This window comes from Tachyglossus aculeatus, chromosome X1, assembly GCF_015852505.1.
Source record: "Tachyglossus aculeatus isolate mTacAcu1 chromosome X1, mTacAcu1.pri, whole genome shotgun sequence".
Classification (NCBI taxonomy): domain Eukaryota; kingdom Metazoa; phylum Chordata; class Mammalia; order Monotremata; family Tachyglossidae; genus Tachyglossus; species Tachyglossus aculeatus.
In genome coordinates, this window is record NC_052101.1 from 84,160,977 (window position 1) to 84,179,242 (window position 18,266).

An 18,266-nucleotide genomic window follows, 5' to 3' on the forward strand; every position below is an offset into this window, starting at 1 on the left:
GCACTGGAGATGTTTTGGAGGGAGGGTGGGAGTAACATGCCCAGAGCATTCTGGACAAAGACAATCCAGGGCAGCGGCGTGAAAGTATGGATTGAAGTGGGGAGAGACACGAGGATGGGGAGATCGGAGAGAAGGCTGATGCAGTAGTCCCCGATGGGGATGGGGATGAGAGCTTGAACGAGCAGGGTAGGCGGTTTGGATTGAGAGGAGGGGGGGGGGGGAAAGGGCAGATCTTGGCAATGTTGCGTGAGCTGAGACTGGGCAGGTTTTGTGACGGCTTGGATGTGAAGGGTGAATGAGAGAGCGGAGTCGGAGAAATGACACCAAGGTTGCGGGCTTGTGAGACGGGAAGGATGGTAGTGCCCCGTCCACTAGTGATGGGAAAGTCAGGTAGAGGGCAGAGTTTGGGGAGGGAAGACAGAGGAGTTCAGTCTTGGACATGTTGAGTTTTAGGTGGCGGGCAGACATCCAGATGGAGATGTTCTGAAGGCAGGAGGAGATGCGAGCCTGGAGGGAGGGGGAGAGAGCAGGGGCAGAGATGTAGATCTGGGTGTCATCAGCGTACAGATGATAGTTGAAGCCGTGGGAGCAAATGAGGTCACCAAGGGAGTGAGTGTAGATCGAGAACAGAAGGGGACCAAGAACTCAACCTTGGGGAACCCCCACAGTAAGGGGATGGGAGGGGGAGGAAGAGCCTGCAAAAGAGACTGAGAATGAATGACCAGAGAGATGAGGAGAACCAGGAGAGGACGGAGTCTGTGAAGCCAAGGTTGGATAGCGTGTTGAGGAGAAGGGGGTGGTCCACAGTGTCGAAGGCAGCTGAGAGGTCGAGGAGGATTAGGATAGAGCCGTTGGATTTGGCAAGCAGGAGGTCATTGGTGACCTTTGAGTGGGCAGTTTCCATGGAATGTAGGGGACTGAAGCCAGACTGTAGGGGGTCGAGGAGAGAGTTGGTGTCGGAGGGCAGCGCGTGTAGATAACTCATTCAAGGAGCTTGGAAAGGAATGGTAGGAGGTATTGGAATGGTAGGTACAGACACATAAGGAAAAATGAAACAGGTGGAAGCAGAGTGGCTTAGTGGAAAGAGTCCAGGCCTGGGAGTCAGAGGACCAGGATTCTAATCCCTGCTTCACTATGTTCCTGCCTTGTGACCTTGGGCAAGTCACTTATCCCCATACCTCAGTTCTCTCATGTGCAAAATGGGGATTCAATACCTCTTTTCCCTCCTATTTAGACTGTGAGCCCCAAGCTGACTTGATTATATTGTATCTACTCCAGCACTTAATATAATGCTTGGCAAATGTTAAGTACTTAACAAATAGCATTATTATTATTATTATTAAACAAGAAAAATGAAGAAAACATAAGAGTCAAGGACTGTGTACAAGAAGAGAAGTTTCAGGCTCCTCATGGCTCAGGCTGAAGTTTAATAAGGCTGCAGCTCGGTGGGTAGCCTCTCCCACAATCTAGCTTTGGCATTTTCTCCAACATGCATGTTTTGGTGTTGAACCAGCTGTGAGCTCTGAACCAAGGCTCTCCCACACTGACATTTATAGGGTTTCATCCCCATTTGGATTCTGCAATGTCAAAGGAGGGTAGGAGCTAAGAGGAAAAGTTTTTCCACATTCACTGCATTTGTAAATCTTCTTGTTGCTGGGAAATCTCTGAGCTCAAATGAGGTTCGAACAAAGACCAAAGGCTTTCCTGCATCTGTTACATTCATAGGATTTCTCTCTTTCATGGATCTTCTGGTGTTCAAGATGGTGCGAATTGTGACTGAAGGCTCTCATGCATACAACTTCTCTCCAGTTTGGATGATCCACCCACACACCTTTCTCTTCCTTTTTCTTTTCCTCCTCCGCCTCTTCCTATTCCTCTTCCTCCTGTTCCTTCTATCCCTCCTTCACGCTGGCTTAATTTTATTTTCCTTTGTGGTTCTGGTATATCAGACTTCCAATTGTTTTTTTGCCTGTGGGCCTCAGGCTGGACTTGGGCCAGAGAGAGCCTGGGTCAAATTGAATCAAGCCCCTGAAAATCCAACCTTGTAGGCAGGGGGTGGATCTAGGATTTTTTTTTGTTTTGGGGTGAGGAAGGGAATATGATTTAGCAATGATATCAACATGATAGCAAAAATATTACTAAATCCTTTGAAATATTGGATAAAATCGAAGGCCTAAACTGCTTTCCAGCCCACCCAGAACAATTAACCGAGGTGGGGTGGCCTTGTACTTTACAATGACTTTAATACTACTGCCTGGTATTTATCTTTGTTCCCAAATATTTATGGGAAATATAGTTCTGAAAGAATCTGGATACTGAGGACTATAGCTGGAAACTGCACCCGTAAGACATTGCTTGGCAAGAATTTCCCTTTCTCCCTCTCTGTCTTTCCTCCAGTTGGATGTGCATGTGTGGTGTGTGTGTGTGTATGTGTGCGTGTGTGTGTGTGCGCGCACACGTGCATGTGCACGCACGGAGGTTGGGGGTAGGGCTGCTCTGGATGACAGAATATCATTATCATTATGCTATTTGTTAAGCACTTACTATATGCCTAAGCACTGTTCTATAAGCACTGGGGTAGATACAAGTAATCAGGTTGGACACGGTCCCTACCCAACATGGGGCTCACAGTCTTAATCCCCATTTTACAGATGAGGTAACTGAGGCACAGAGAAGTGAAATGATTTGCCCAAGATGACACGACAGACCAGTGGTGCAGCCTGGATTAGAACCCACATCCTCTGACTCCAAAGCCCCTAAGCCCCTCTTTGCCCCTAAGCCATGCTGCATGTTGTCATGAACTCAATCCAACTCTGGAAGGAGGTGGAATCCTGGTTTCTTTCAAGAATGCTGTGGTCACCTAAGAATACTGGACTCGATGTGGGAAAGGGGATGGCTTTCAACCTGGGAAACATGCATGCTAAGTTCTGTTGACTTGTACTCTCCCAAACACTTAGTACGGTGCTGCGCATATAGTAAGCACTCAATAAATATCATTGATTGATTGGGAGCTTTGCCAGGCCACTCCCATCAGAATACATGAAGGAGGGCTGGTGTGTGCAGCTTCATGCTGAAGGACAGATGACAGAAGTGGGTTGGGATCCAAGGGAATTCCTTCCGCCAGCTGTTGTTCATCTACTCGCCAACCATCGCAGAATGGATGTGAACACTGCATTCAGGCATGGCTGGAAAGTGTTTGAGCCAAGTGTTGCTTGAGAAATATCAGAAAAAGAGACCCTTCTCTGGAGAGACTCTATTCATGGAGATCTTCTAGATCTTTTTTCTTCTTGATATTTTTTTTCCTTCTTTGAGAGTCATTGCTTTCCTAATTGCCAACTAGCAGAAAAAGACTGGTTGGGCCCTGGTTGTACTGCCCTTATCCCTGCCCTGACTCCCCGCCTTGCCCCTCTCCTCATTCCTGTCAGTGGGTCCTGCCTCACCCCCAATTTGCCCCTCTCCTTGTCCCTGTCAGTGCTCCCCACCGTCCCATCTGCAGCCAGGCTCTCAGGCCCCTAGTGTGGGCTGGGTTCTGCCCCATCTATCCCAATGGCTACAGGCTCTTGGGCTCTGACCTTCCAGATGTCTCTTCATTCTCTTCCTCCTCCTCCTCCTCCTGGTCCCCTTTGTCCCTACCCCCTGCTTCTCCCAGCCAATTGCCACTTGGGAGCCATCTCTGAGCCAGAGTATTTGACAGTAACTCAGAGAGATGGCTTCAGCTACTTTATATAGAGAGCCATCTGTCATGTACTCGAGAAGACTTCTTAGCTACATCTGTCCTCAGTTGCGCAATTCAAGGGCAGAGGCAGTAATAACTAAGGGGTGCAGCTTCCCCAGCAGGGGTGGGTGAGGCCTTCCAAGATGGGCAATGACTAACTAGCTACAAATATATCAGAGAAGATTTGCAAAGGTGTGAGGAGTGAGAACAGCCCCTGAAAGCCTTCCCCAGATATTTTTTCTTCCTCTACTAGTTATGTTGTAAAACGCTCCCAACAGGAGCAGAGGCTGGGACTGGTGCTTGCCATTTCACAAGATTAGAGGATAAATCCTTTTTTTGGAAGTGAAAAGGTAGGGGGTTAATGGTGTCTGAAACCTACATTGGTTTGGCTGAAATAAGTAGTTCCTGGGTGGGGTCAGGGGTCAGGGTCAGGATGAAAGAGTCCCAGGGCTCTTCCAGTTGACGGACTGTGAGATTCCATGATAAGCAGAAGAGATGGAAACCCTTCCTGCCTCCTCCAGACTCATCTCCCGATTCTTCTCTTTTCCTCCATAGGTGACACCTGGACAAGTTCCCCCACCTGTGGTAGTGACGCAGTATGGGGTGCTCCAGGCAAGACTACCTGCATCAGAGGAATACCCGTCAGTGTTTATCTGGGAGTCCCTTTTGCCAAGGCCCCTTCTGGGGTCCCTGAGATTTGCTCCTCCACAGCCTCCCTGAGCCTTGGGAAGGAGTGAGGCAGGCGACCACCTACCCCAACTCGTAAGCACCTCACTTCAAACCATGGTTCTCTCATAGGCTCAGAACGTGGACGAGACCCTTGAGAGACCAGCTGATACAGGGCTCGCTGACCCCCTAGGCTGGCTGTCACCCCCCAAACCAGCCCAGCCCAGCCAGTCAGACAGAGCCTTCAGGGATCACAAGATCAGGATCTATGGGGATTTTGGTGGTAGTGACCTAGGGAAAGTTGTGTCTCCTGACCCTAATCCAGACCAAACTCTTCCAAATCGGCCCACAAGGAGCTTGTTTTCTTGGGGCTGAGAAACAACCCTCTATCGGTAGAACTGGAATATTTTCAAGAGGATCGATGGATCTCTTTGCAAGCCGCAATGGGGCCCTGAATTGGTAGTTCTGGCCTCATTGGCAATAAAACCCTGTTTCCTCTGGGAGAGGATGGGGTCTTGGCATTCCACTCCAGCCCCTTTGGGAGTGAGCCCCAGGAAAACTGTCCCCCTGAACCTTGGGTAGGGTTTTTTGGGTGCTCCTCTGTCTGTCTGTCTGTCCCCAGGTTTCAGTTACGTTAATGCCTCCTGGCATGGCAAAGACCCTGATTGATCATGTGCCTGCCAGGCTGTAAAACAGGCTTGCTCTAACCTTTGGTATCAGTTGTTTACCCAGAACAATTTGGGGAGGTAGTGGAACAGCTCTGAATGCAGCATGGGAAGATAAACAATGCCCAGGCCTTTCTGGTTTAACTGGTGGAAACTGGTTAAAACACTTCCACGTCAGAGCAGCTGGTAGTGGGTACATATCTAGCTGGGACTCAATCAATCAATCAATGCTATTTTTTTTAATCGCTTACAGTGTGCAGAGCACTGTACTAAGCGCTTGGGAGGTGCAGCATAGCAGAGTCAGTAGACAAATTTCCTGCCACAGTGGGCTTACAGTCTTGAGGGGGGAGACAGACATTAATGTAAAAGAAATAATTAGAATAGGTAATCTTGTAGATATATACAGGAAGTGCTGAAAAATCTGAAGGTCTGGGTCAGAATCTATCCTGACCCTCCCTGATTAAGTCCTCTTTCCCCCCAATTGCACTCTCCCCTTCTGCATCACGTATACACTTGTAACTGTACCCCTATAAGTGCTTGGCATTCACCCCCCACCCTCAGCCCCACAGCAACTTATGTACATATGTGTCATTTATTTTCATGTCTGGACCCCTCTTCTAGACTGGAAGCTCTCTGTGGACCAGGGAATGTGTATTGTATTGTACTCTCCCAAGTGCTTAGTACAGTGCTCAGCCCACAATAAGTGCTCAATAAATGCATTGATTGATTCCAGCATGTGACCTAACTTTGCATTCGTTTGGGGGGCCTGCCTGGCTCTATGGCTGGTCCCCTCAAAATGTTTCAGTGAGAGAATTCTACCATTCCACAAAAGGATTCCTCTTTATCTTTCAGGTGTCTACAAGAGTCCTGGGGACAGATTGCATCCGTGATTTTCACAAACAGGAGAAACAATGTCTGGCTGAAGTTTGGAAAGGATTGTCATTACCTAAATGTGTACTCTCCGGCCCATGTAAACAGAAGAAGCAAGTTACCTGTAAGCCCAGTTCCAAAGGTTCCCACAGTCATCCCGGCAGCATTAGCTAGAGGTCCAGGCTCTCCACTTCAGCACCATGTGCCAACTGCACCTCTGCCACCTCTATCTGACCCACCTCGGACACCGCAGGAGTTTGCTCTGTGAGACGGGAGTATGGCCTAGCAGTTAGGGCTCTGGGCTGAGGGTCAAGGGTTCTTGGGCTGCTCCTGGGCTGAGCAGGGCTTTTTACCCCATCTGCCACCATTGATTCACTGACCTCGGTCTGTCGGGGGCAGGGGGTCTCAATCAAATCAATCAATCAATTGTATTTATTGAGTGCTTACTGTTTGCAGAGCACTGTATTAAGCGCTTGGGAAGTACAAATTGGCAACATATAGAGGCAGTCCCTACCAACAGTGGGGCTCACAGTCTAGAAAGACAGAGAAGACAGTTCTCTAGAAGACAGGAGAACAAAACCAGAACATACTAACAAAATAAAATAGAATAGATATGTACAAGTAAAATAAATAAATAAATAGAGTAATAAATATGTACAAACATATATACATATATACAGGTGCTGTGGGAAGGGAAGGAGGTAAGATGGGGGGGATGGAGAGGGGAATGAAGGTGAGAAGGAAGGAAGGTGGCCCAGTCTGGGAAGGCCTCCTGGAGGAGGGTGAGCTCGTGGCAGTAGGGCCTTGAAGGGAGAAAGAGAGCTAGCTTGGCGGATGGGCAGAGGGAGGGTATTCCAGGCCTGGGGGGATAACGAGGGGGCCGGGGGTCGATGGTGGGACAGGCGAGAGCAAGGCACGGAGAGGAGATTAGCGGCAGAGGAGCGGAGGGTGCAGGGTGGGCTGTAGAAGGGAGAGAAGGGAGGTGAGGTAGGACGGGGGCAGGTGATGGAGAGACTTGAAGCCGAGGGTAGGAGAGGAGTTTCTGCCTGATGCGGCACATTGATTGGTAGCCACTGGAGATTTTTGAGGAGGGGAGTAACGTGCCCATGAGCGTTTCTGGACAAAGACAATCCAGGCAGCGGCATGAAGAATGGATTGAAGAGGGGAGAGACCACGAGGATGGGACGATCAGAGAGAAGGCTGATGCAGTAGTCCCAGACGGGATAGGATGAGAGCTTGAACGAGCAGGTAGCGGTTTGGGATGGAGAGGGGAAAGGCGGATCTTGGCATAGTTGTGGAGCTGAGACTGGCAGGTTTTTGGTGACGGCTTGGATGTGAAGGGTGAATGAGAGAGCGGGAGTCAAGGATGACTCAAGGTGGGCGGGCTTGTGAGACAGGAAGGATGATAGTGCCGTCAACAGAGATGGGAAAGCTCAGGGGAGAGGGGCAGGGTTTGGGAGGGAAGACAAGGAGTTCAGTCTTGGACCTATTGAGTTTTTAGATGGCGGCAGACATCAGATGGAGATGTCCTGAAGGCAGGGAGGAGATACGAGCCTGGAGAGTGGGGGAGAGAGCAGGGGGGGTGAGATGTAGATCTGGGTGTCATCAGTGTAGAGATGAAGTTGAAGCCGTGGGAGCGAATGAGGTCCACCAAGGAGTGAGTGTAGTTCAAGAACAGAGGGGGACCAAGCACTGAACCTTGGGGGAAACCCCCACAGTAAGGGGATGGGAGGGGGAGGAGGAGCCTGCAAAAGAGACAGAATGAACGACTGGAGAGATAAGAGGAAGTCTCATCTGTGGAATTGAAATACTGGGGCCTGGGCGTCAGATGTACCAGCCAGCTCTACAGATGAGAAAGGCTATTGGCATCTTGAGGGGAATGTTACCTTCCCCCCGTCCCAGGAACGGGGCTGTTCTTTGGGGGTGCCAGGCCTGGACCAATCCCCCCTCAGGTGAAATATATTACAGTAACCCCCAACAGCAATTACCCTGCAGGATGGGAGTGTGATTTGTGATTCGTTTGCCTGTTTGAGAGTCCAGGCCTCCCTTGTTCTGTCTCTAATCCTGGAATGAGCTTGTTGCCTGGCCTGTCTCCCAGGACCACCCCCCCCTGCCCCGCCCATATAAAATGAAAAAGCCTAGACGCTTGAGAGACAGAGCTTGGAGGAGAGAGGCAACTTCCCCTTAGAAAGAGAAGGTTTGGAGGGTTCCAGAGGTGGAACTCCCCCACCCCAATCATTTCCTTCTTCAAAAAGTTATTCAGGGTGAAGCAGCGTGGTTTAGTAGAAAGAGCACGGACCTGGGAGCCAGAGGACCCTGGGTTCTAATCCTGGCTCTGCCATTTGTTTGCTGTGTGACCTTGGGGAAGTCACTCAACTTCTCTCTGTACCTCAGTTCTCCTGTTCTCCCTCCTATTTGGACTGTGAGCCTCATGTGGTGACAGGGACTGTGTCCAACCTAATTATCTTGTATCTACCCCAGTGGCTTGAACAGTGTTTGATACATAGCAAACTTCAGCCTCCAGGGAATAAGAGTGAGAAGAGAAAATAAGAAACAGTCATGCTACAGAAAGAGTGGGACAGGCTGATGGCTGGGGAAGGAAAAGAAAGAGCTTGTGGGGAATGGGAACACCACATCTCCCAACAAGGGATTCTAAGTCATTTTGCTTCCAGGAATAACTCTCTGCTTCTTCTTATTGCAGGTGATGGTCTGGTTCCCCGGAGGGGCGTTCCTCGTAGAAGCAGCTTCCACGTATGATGGGGCCTGGTTATCAGCCTTTGAGGATGTGGTTGTCATTCTACTCCAGTACAGGTTGGGAGTCTTTGGCTTCCTCAGGTGAGGGTCGGGATAAACATCCTCCCTACTTGGAGGCAGAGGGGCTTTCTTGGGATCTTCAAGGGTTCCCACCTGAACTGCATTTAGTTGTGCCCTAATAGTGAACTAGACCCTACCCAGAATCCACCAAAGACATGGTTCCCAACAAGAATTGACAGAAATGTAATCTGGATCCTTAAAAATTAGCTGGCTATTGGGCTGGTTCCAAAGGCAACAGCCCTAGGGATAGAGATCAAGGGCAGATTCACAGAGATAGTGTGGCCAAGCTGTTAGAATGAAACAAAAGTTGGCCATGTACAACCCATGGCTAAATCCAGTCTGCCCAAGAACCAGCTCAGATTTTAGCCCTATACCCCAGTGTCAATGCCACCCCCACACTTTCATCTGAACTGGAGAGACCAGTGAGAGAGCAGCCCAGCAGGCCAGAGGAGGCTTGTGCCAGGCTGGGGAGAGTGGGTGGGAGGGACTGGTCAGCCCATCAAATCAATCCTGCCCAGCTGGGTCACCAGCAGAAAGGACCTGCCCTCTGTAATTTCTAGGGAGCTGAGCCCTGGCATAGAGTAAACTCACTTGATTTCTGGGGTAGACTAGCCCTGAAGAGATCCTGGCGAAACATTCAAGGTAGTTTGGTGAGTTGAAGAAGTGTATGGGTACAATCAGGATGGAGTTCAGGGTTGGGATCTGAACTAGCCATTGCATGGAGAGGGATTAGCAAACTGCACATGTACAGAATGGGGTTGAGCCTAGATAAAAATAACAGTAGTGATAATAATATTCATTAAGCACTTATTGTGTGTCAAGGCACTGTACTAAGTGCTGGGCTAGATACAGGGATCATCAGGTCCAACAAGGTCCCTGTCCCACTTGGGACTCCACAGCCTAAGGGGAAGGGAGAACAGGTATTTCACCCCCCATTTTACAGATGAAGACACTAAGACACAGAAGAAATGAAATGACTTTGCCTAAAGTCTCACAGCAATTAAGTGGCAAGTTTGTGACTAGAAACCACGGTCTCCTGACTCCCACTCCTGTGTCCTTCCACTAGGTCATGCTGTTTCTCTATGGTTCCCCCAAAAGACTTTGTCAAACTCACAGCCCCTAGGTGACACCAGGCTCCCCGTTAATGCTCAGGTTATTAAACTATGAAGGAACTCCTCACTCTCGGCTTCAAGGCTCTCCATCACCTCGCCCCCTCCTACCTCCACCTCCCTTTTCTCCTTCTACAGCCCAGCCCACACCCTCCGCTCCTCTGCCACTAACCTCCTCACTGTACCTTGTTCTCGCCTGTCCCTCACCATCAACCCCCCGGTCCATGTCCTCCCCCTGGCCTGGAATGCCCTCCCTCCACACATCCGCCAAGCGTAGCTCTGTTCCTCCCTTCAAAGCCCTACTGAGAGCTCACCTCCTCCAAGAGTCCTTCCTAGACTGAGCCCCCCTTTTCCACTCCTCCTCCCCAATCCCCCTCCCGCCCCTACCTCCTTCCCCTCCCCATGGCACCTGTATATATGTTTGCACAGATTTATTACTCTATTTTACTTGTACATATTGACTATTCTATTTATTTTGTTAATGATGTGCATCTAGCTTTATTTGTTCTGACGACTTGACACCTGTCCACATGTTTTGTTTTGTTGTTGTCTGTCTCCCCCCTTCTAGATTGTGAGCCCGTTGTTGGGTAGGGGACCGTCTCTATATGTTGCCAACTAGTACTTCCCAAGCACTTAATACAGTGCTCTGCACACAGTAAGTGCTCAATAAATACGATTGAATGAATGAATGAATGATGGTGTTCTTCTGGGCATTCTTGCTTTCAGTACTGGAGATGTCACATGCTCGTGGAAACTGAGGGACTCCTGGACCAGGTGTCAGCATTGCAGTGGGATCCAGGAGAACACTGAAGGCTTTGGCAGGGACCCTGGGTGTGTGACAGCTTTTGGGCAGTCAGCAGGCGGGATCTCCATTTCTCTGCCCTTGTAAGTTGGGGTGCTAGGAAACTCTTGAGAAAGGGAATTTTAACTCGGGTTTTGAAAACAGTTCTTGTCCCAAGTGGGGCTCACAGTCTAAGATGAAGGGAGAGGAGGTATCTCACCCCCACTGCAGTGGAAACTGAGACCCACAGAGGTTAAGTGTTGTGCCCAAGTTCACATAGCAAGCTAACGGCAGAGCTAGGATTAGAATCCAGGCTTCCTGGTTGCTAGTTTCATATTCTTTCCATAGGCCATGCTACTTCCCTGACCTGGACAAGTAGCATGGGGTGAAAAAGGAGGAGATGAGAGATGCAGGAAATGAGAAGAGGCTGAGACAGAGGTGACAAAGAAGGAAGGCAGAGACAGGGAGAGAATTTGACCATATTTGAAATTTAGAAGTTCTGCTTTTTATAATTCAGCCCATCCTTTTCCTCCAGACCTCACCACCACCACCCAAGACATCTACATGCAGCACAATCATCTGAACGCCTATAATAATTTGCCAGTTATCAAAAACAAAACCGATTGTGTTTAAAGCAAGTATCCAGAAAGGGGAGGGGAGAGTAAAGAGAAAGGACAGGAAAAGGTGGGGCAAAAAGAGGAATGATGTGCTGGTGATTTGGTTTGGGTCTAGTGCCCAGCAGTGTGGCAAGGAGAGGAGAGAATTCAGTTGCTTGGTGTATATGTTCAGAGCTGAAAGCGGTGAGTTCCACCCGGCTAGTTGGGTCTGCTTCCATCAGACCTCCACAAAGACACAGTGAACTAGGACCTTGGGTTCTCAGAGGCAATTCTGGCCTTCAACAGATCTCCACCTAACTCTTCTAGAAGGTCATCATCCCTGCTTCCAGGGAAACCTCTAACGTGGCCTATCATTTGTCCAGGTTCCCACAGATGCTTTCCCTTTATCCAGGGGCCTATTCACCAAAGCCATTTCCCAGAGTGGAACTGCCCATGATCAAACCCTTCATAACATACCAGCCTCTGGAGCTAGCCAAAGTAAGTACTTTGGGACTGGGAGCTGGAGTATATTTTTGGTCAGCAAGCCTGTGGTTTTGAGTCCCCATAGAGTGTGAGGGACAATTAGTCATCCAACAACTCCAGAAGGATGCCAACCCCAGCAGGGAAACCTGCAGTCCAGAGAGATTAGAACCTTGCCAGGTCAGGAGAGTCAGGCTGCTTGAGACCAGACACAGAAGGGCACTCAGATGATGCCTGTGAGACATGCTAACTGGACTAACCTGGCCCCAGGGAAAAAGAAAATAATTAATGGATCCAAAGAAGTTTGGCCTAAGAAATGGACCTCTGAATTCAGTTGCTCTGGGAAAACCCCTGCCCCACCACGATCCAGACAGTTGGAAGAATGGTAGTGATTAGCAATGCTCCTCTTCCAGCCTTGGCATCTTAAGGGTCTATTTCTCACATGCTCTGTGAGCATGGCTAGAGCTCCCGCTAGTTTTACAAACATTACTCTAGTGTCCCTCCAGGATCAGGGTTCAGTGCAAGACTTGGATTCATAAAAGGGGACCCAAGGGACAGATCCAACAGCCTGGGGCTGAGTGAGGGGATATGAGAGCAGCTGAGATGATGGAGTTGGGGGCTGCTACTAGGCTTCTCCAAATTAATTAATCCTCAGCCATCCCCACTCTTCAATTGGGTCTTTCCCAGCATAGGCAAGGGTCTGTGGTTAGATTGTCCCATATTCCTTCTAGGGGGTGCAGCCTAGGGGACTCTTTACAGGGAGGTAAGATAATTTGATTCTTGCCCAGCTCAAACCCATACTTTAAAGAAAGCTCTACCAATTGACCCCACAGAAGCTGGGGAGGGAATGGAAAGGTGGAAGAGGAGTAACAGGTTTATTCCTCTTGTTTGATTTGAATACAGAGGAATAGCTAAGGTGGCCAGCTGTGTGATAACAGCAGTTCCAGTGACCTAGTGCAACATCTGAGAGAGAAACCTGAAAGAGAGCTTGTGAAGACATCAAGTAAGATGGTAGGTGAAGAGCTGAGATCCAACCAGGTCTAGGGACTGGACTGGCTTGAAGATATGGTCCTATCTCTGAGGGAGACGTCCTTTGTCTCTGGATCAATCCCTCCTCAGGATGGCTGGAGATTTCCTCTCTACTCTCCCCCCTAAGCCTCCAAGTGTAGTAATCTGACCACTGACTGAATCTGGCTGCTTCCTTGCCACAGAGAGTATTCTTAGGCTTTTCCCCACACCCTCTCCCTGGGGGGGCTCCTTCCTACTGGGTTAAAAGTCAGTAAATTGGCTTTGCTTTGGCTCCAACCCAAATACTTGGTATTTTCTTTGTCCCCTGCTGCCATTGCTGAAAGAAAAAACAATTTCTACCCGGAATGCAGATGGCCACTGCCGATACCAGAGTAGGCTTTGGGGCAGGGGAAAGGCTGAGGAGAGGGGGGTGGCCAAGGTGATAAGCAAGGCAGGCTTTCAGCAGGGATGTTGAAGGAGGTAGCCAGCCAACCACTAAAAAAGAGTGAGGAGAGACACACCCCGGGGGCCTCAGGGCAGGGCAAAATTGGAGTGGGGGTTGTTGCAGCAGATGGTAGTCAAAGAAACAACAGGCAGCAAGGCTTGAGCCTAGGGCCAGGTAATGCAGCCTTTCTGTGGTCTAGCACTGCCCGCCATCACTTGCAGCCCCCCACTGGTCCTTTAAGTCACCCCCCACAACCGACCCCACTGCCCCCACTGACCTGGAACACCTTGTTCTGGGACTTTTTCATATCTGGAGCTGAGTTCAGGATTGGTTCCAGCTTCCTTCCAGCCCTACCTGGAGCGTACAACTCACTGGGGACACCAAGCAGAAGACAGGCCAAATCAGTCATATTTATTGAGCACTCACTATGTTGCAGTTCACTGTACTAAGCACTTGGGAGAGTACAACACAACAATGTAACAGTCACAATCCTCCCATTGCTCTTATTTTGATCCTTCAGGTATTATAACATCTCCCTGAATTCCTAAATGTGGCTCGCTGGCTCTCACTCATGCTCTGTCTGCTACTCACTGGTGTGATCAAAACCAGACCTGACTGGAGTGTTCACTGTCTTCCCTCCAAAGAGTCTTTTCATGGCCCACCCTTGCCCCTAATCTCTTCCCTCACAGAAACTCTTCAGAATGGACTCAGACTCAGATCCCAGTAAGGTGAGTCTTTCTTGATTCCTCCCTTAATTACTCCTGGGAAGTTTTAAACTGTCATTTTCCTGCAGGATCATTTCTTCTTCAGACCTATAGATTGACCCCAGGAAAAGACATAACTCTAAACTGGCAGGTCCAAGGCCTCCCCCAGTCCCCACTGAGCTCAGGTTCTGGGGGGGAAATGGGTCCAGGGCTGTCATTGGGAGTGGAGTGGCTATTCCTCTGGTTTTTACACAGAACAGCCTGCTTTTCAAACCTGATTAGCTTGTATCTACCCTGGTGCTTAGAACAGTGTTTGACGCATAGTAAGTGCTTAACAAATACCATCAATTAAGAAGCAGCATGGTCCTAGTGGACAGAGAAGGGCATGAGAGTCAGAAGAACGTGGGTTCTAATCCTGCCTCTGCCACATATCTGCTGTGTGACCTTGGGCAAGTCACTTAATTTCTCTGGGGCCTCAGTTACCCCATCTGTAAAAGGGTGATTAAGAGGGTGAGCCCCATGTGGGGACAGGGACTGTGTCCAACCTGATTAACTTGTGTCTACACCCAGCACTTATAACAGTGCTTAACAAATATCATAACTATTAGTAATAGTAGTAGTAGTAGTAGTAGTATTTTCACCTGGCTCTGTCCCTCTTTCTGGTACTGATATACCATTGGACATGTTTATGTCCAGTATATTTGCTTCAAGTTCTGCAGGCTTGAAACAGCACTCATGTTCCCGGGAAGCTGGAAAAGAGAATATTCTGGAGCATGGGGCAGGAGGGAGGGAGCAGTATAAGAGTCCCTCCAGAGAAACCCTCTAGGCTTCGGGTGGACTTGGACAGACTTCCACCAAATGACCGTAGGACATAATTACATCACAACTGCATGCCTGGAATAATTGCAGGTGATGTCGCATATGTTTGTGTATCTGGTGTCCTTGAAGGACATCAGAGGCCTCCCTACCTGGGAAGATGGAGAAGTGCATTCATTCTTCAATCGTATTTATTGAGCACTTACCTGTGTGCAGAGCACTGTACAAAGCACTTGGAAATTACAATATTGCTCAGCTTCCACTTTACCCCGGGGTTTCCTGGAGTCACTAATGATGGAGTTGGATCTAGAGTCCAGTTCCAACTGCTGCAGGACCAGCACCTGCCTGATAATAATTATAATTGTGGTATTTTAAGTGCTTACTATGTGTCAAGCACTGTACTAAGTGCTAGGGTGGTGGTTACAAGAAAATCGGATTGGATGCAGTCCCTGTCCCACGTGGGGCGTCACAGTCTCAATTCCCATTTTATAGATGAGGTAACTGAGGGCACAGAGAAGTGAAGTGACTTGCCCAAGGCCACACAACAGACAAGTGATGGAGCCGTGGATTAGAACCCATAACCTTCTGACTCCCAATGCCCGTGCTCTATCCACTGCGGCCATGCTGCTCCCTGCAGCATCCACATGTGATGTATCTGATTCGTATGTGTCCAGTAGAGGGGCAGAGGAACCCTACTCAAAGGGTCCGTCTCTCATGTAGATCTGTGTGCTAAGGCACCGGGTTTCTTTCTGAACACCCTAAGCAGGTTGGGGGAAGGGGCTTTCAGCGCCTGGGGCTGAAAAGAGAGTGGGAACAAAGACTGGGAGGGAAAGAAAGAAAAATGATGAAGGGGACAAATTGGAAAAGAAGAGGGGGATGACTTGGTGCCCATTGTCACTGATCCCTCCCTCCACAGTACGGCAGAAGGGGGGACCGCAAATCTTAAGTAGTGGCACTGGTAGCAGCAGCTGGCAAGATGGAATGACCTGGAAAAAACATGAAGAGGCTGTTCCTTGCCCTTCTTATTCGATCATCATCATCATCAATCGTATTTATTGAGCGCTTACTCTGTGCAGAGCACTGATACTAAGCGCTTGGGAAGTACAAGTTTGGCAATATTCCCCTGTTGCAATGACAGAAACAGGGCCGCCAGCTGCTGCTGCCACCTCACCACCACCCATCACCCCCAGCTGAAGTAGTCCATCCTGGGCCCCATTTATGGGAGTTGCTGACAGTGCTAGAAATGGCCTAAGATGGGCCAGGGTCAGTGGCAGTACCAGGTGGTAGTAGTAGTAGAAGTAAGTAACCTGTTGCTGCTGCCACCAAAGAAAAAGAGGAGGAGGAGGCTGAGCAGCCTAAGGCCATCTTGCCCTCCTCTTCTCTTTACCATTTTCTTGATACCACCGCTCTTAGGACCTGACCAAAAGCCAGACACTGTTAGGGCCCCACACTAGTCTTTTCAGGTGCAGGGTCAGAGCCCCCAAATTCATGACCTTGGCCTAAAGTGGTCCATCTACTTACCTTACTCTGCGGCTTTTTCCCACCCAGACCCTTGGGCTCTTGAGTGACTGCATGGCGCCACTACTTGTCTTGCCTCTGGATCATCTGGTTTGTGTCTCCTGTGGGTGGATGGAGTGGTTTTCCCCCATGAACCCCGGGAGACTGTCTGGCTCAGGGAGATTTCCTGCGCAATCCCGTACCTGCTGGGTGTCAACAACCAGGTGACTGCTCGGGTGGATGCTCCCACACGTGAGAGAACCCTCTAGGAGCCACGTCTGGCCTTCTAGGGATGGCTTGTCAAGGGGCTGACCAGGGGTGATGGATCGAGGAGTTCTGCCTGGGGCCTGGAAACTTGGAACCCCAGAGTCCAGAGATTCCTGCCCCCCTGGACAGTCATGGAGCTCAAAGTGCCTCTCTCACCCACTCACAGCCCTGAGAGGCAGCCAATTCCAGAATTCCTTTGCAAGGATGTTGTGCCCCTCAAGGAAATGTCTGAGCATTTTGAAAAATGTGTAACAGTACTTCTCTCTGTTCGTGTCCCTTTTCCTACCCTCTTTCTCCTCCTCTCAACAGTCAACCAATCAATAACTTTATTGAGGAAGTTACTGTGTACAGAGCATTGAATTAAGCAATTGGGAGAGTACAGCAGAATTTGTAGACATCATCCCTGCCCTCCAGGATTTTACAATCTACCAAGGTGAGATAATCACTAAAATAAGTTCCAGATAGGAATAAGGAAAAAGGGCATCTTTAGTACATTATATAATTATAACATATAATATATATTATATATATTAGTGCTTAGGAATAGGGTAATTAAAATATGTCAATACGGGAGCAATGGTATTTATTCAGCACTTTGCACAGAGCACTGAACTAAGCGCTTTTGGAGAGTACAATACTAACAGAGTATGGTAGACATGTTCTCTTGCCCACAAGAAGCTCACATTCAGAGGGAATATATGTGCTAGAGGAGGTTGAGAGTGCTTGAGTGGCACAAAAGTGCTGAATTGGCAGTTGGGGGGGATTTAAATTGGGGAGATTAGATATTTGCTCAAGGAAGCCCTCCTGGGTGTGATGTGATAGTCAGAAGGGCTTTAAAAAAATAGAGAGAGCAGAGATCTGTCAAGTTTGAAGGGGGAAAGAATTCCAGGCTGGGGGATGGACATGGGCAAGAGGTCTGAGGTGGAGAGATGAATGAGGCACAGTGTAGCTTGAGAGAATTAAGAGTGTGAATGGAGTAGAAACGGGAGAAGAGAGTGGATAAGTAAGAGGAGAGAGCTGTTGGAGTACCTTAATGGTCAGGAGTTTCCACTTGATGTGGAGAGGAATGGAAAACAATCAAAGGAGAAAGGGAGAGGTGTGCAGAACAGTGTTTTAAAATATTTCCCAGCAGCAGAGTGAAGAAGACTGGAGAAGAGAGAGACTAGAAGCAGAAAGACCATGAAGAGGCTGATGCGAGAAATCAAGCCAGAAACACTATAAGGCCTGGGACCATTTGGATGAAGAGAACAGAACAGACTCTGAAAATGTTCTGGAAGGAAAACTGACAGAATTTGTCAACAGACTGAATATAGGGGTTAAAAGAAAGAGATAAATCAAGGATAATACCAGGTTTTGGGCTTCAAGATGGGGAGCATGGTGGATTGTCAACTGTGTTGGCAAATTTAGATGGAGGAGAGAATTTGGGAGGGGGAAGATGATGGAATTCAGCTGTGGACATACTGAGACTTGAGATGCCAGCAGGATATCAATCAATCAATCAATCAATCAATCGTATTATTGAGCGCTTACTGTGTGCAGAGTACTGTACTAAGGCCTTGGGAAGTACAAGTTGGCAACATATAGAGATGGTCCCTACCCAACAGTGGGCTCACAGTCTAGAAGAGAGCAAAAGACAGAGACAGAGAGAACAAAACAAAACATATTAACAAAATAAAATAGAATAGATATGTACAAGTAAAATAAATAAATAGAGTAAAAATACTTACAAACATATATACATATATACAGGTGCTGTGGGGAGGGAAGGAGGTAAGAGGGGGGGGTGGGGGAGGGGGATGAGGGGGAGAGGAAGGAGGGGCTCAGTCTGGGAAG

General features: G+C 48.8%; 1 pseudogene; it reads left to right on the plus strand.

Moving 5' to 3' along the window:
- Positions 1-18,266, plus strand: part of LOC119949875 — a 32,735-nt pseudogene that overhangs the window by 4,126 nt on the left and 10,343 nt on the right.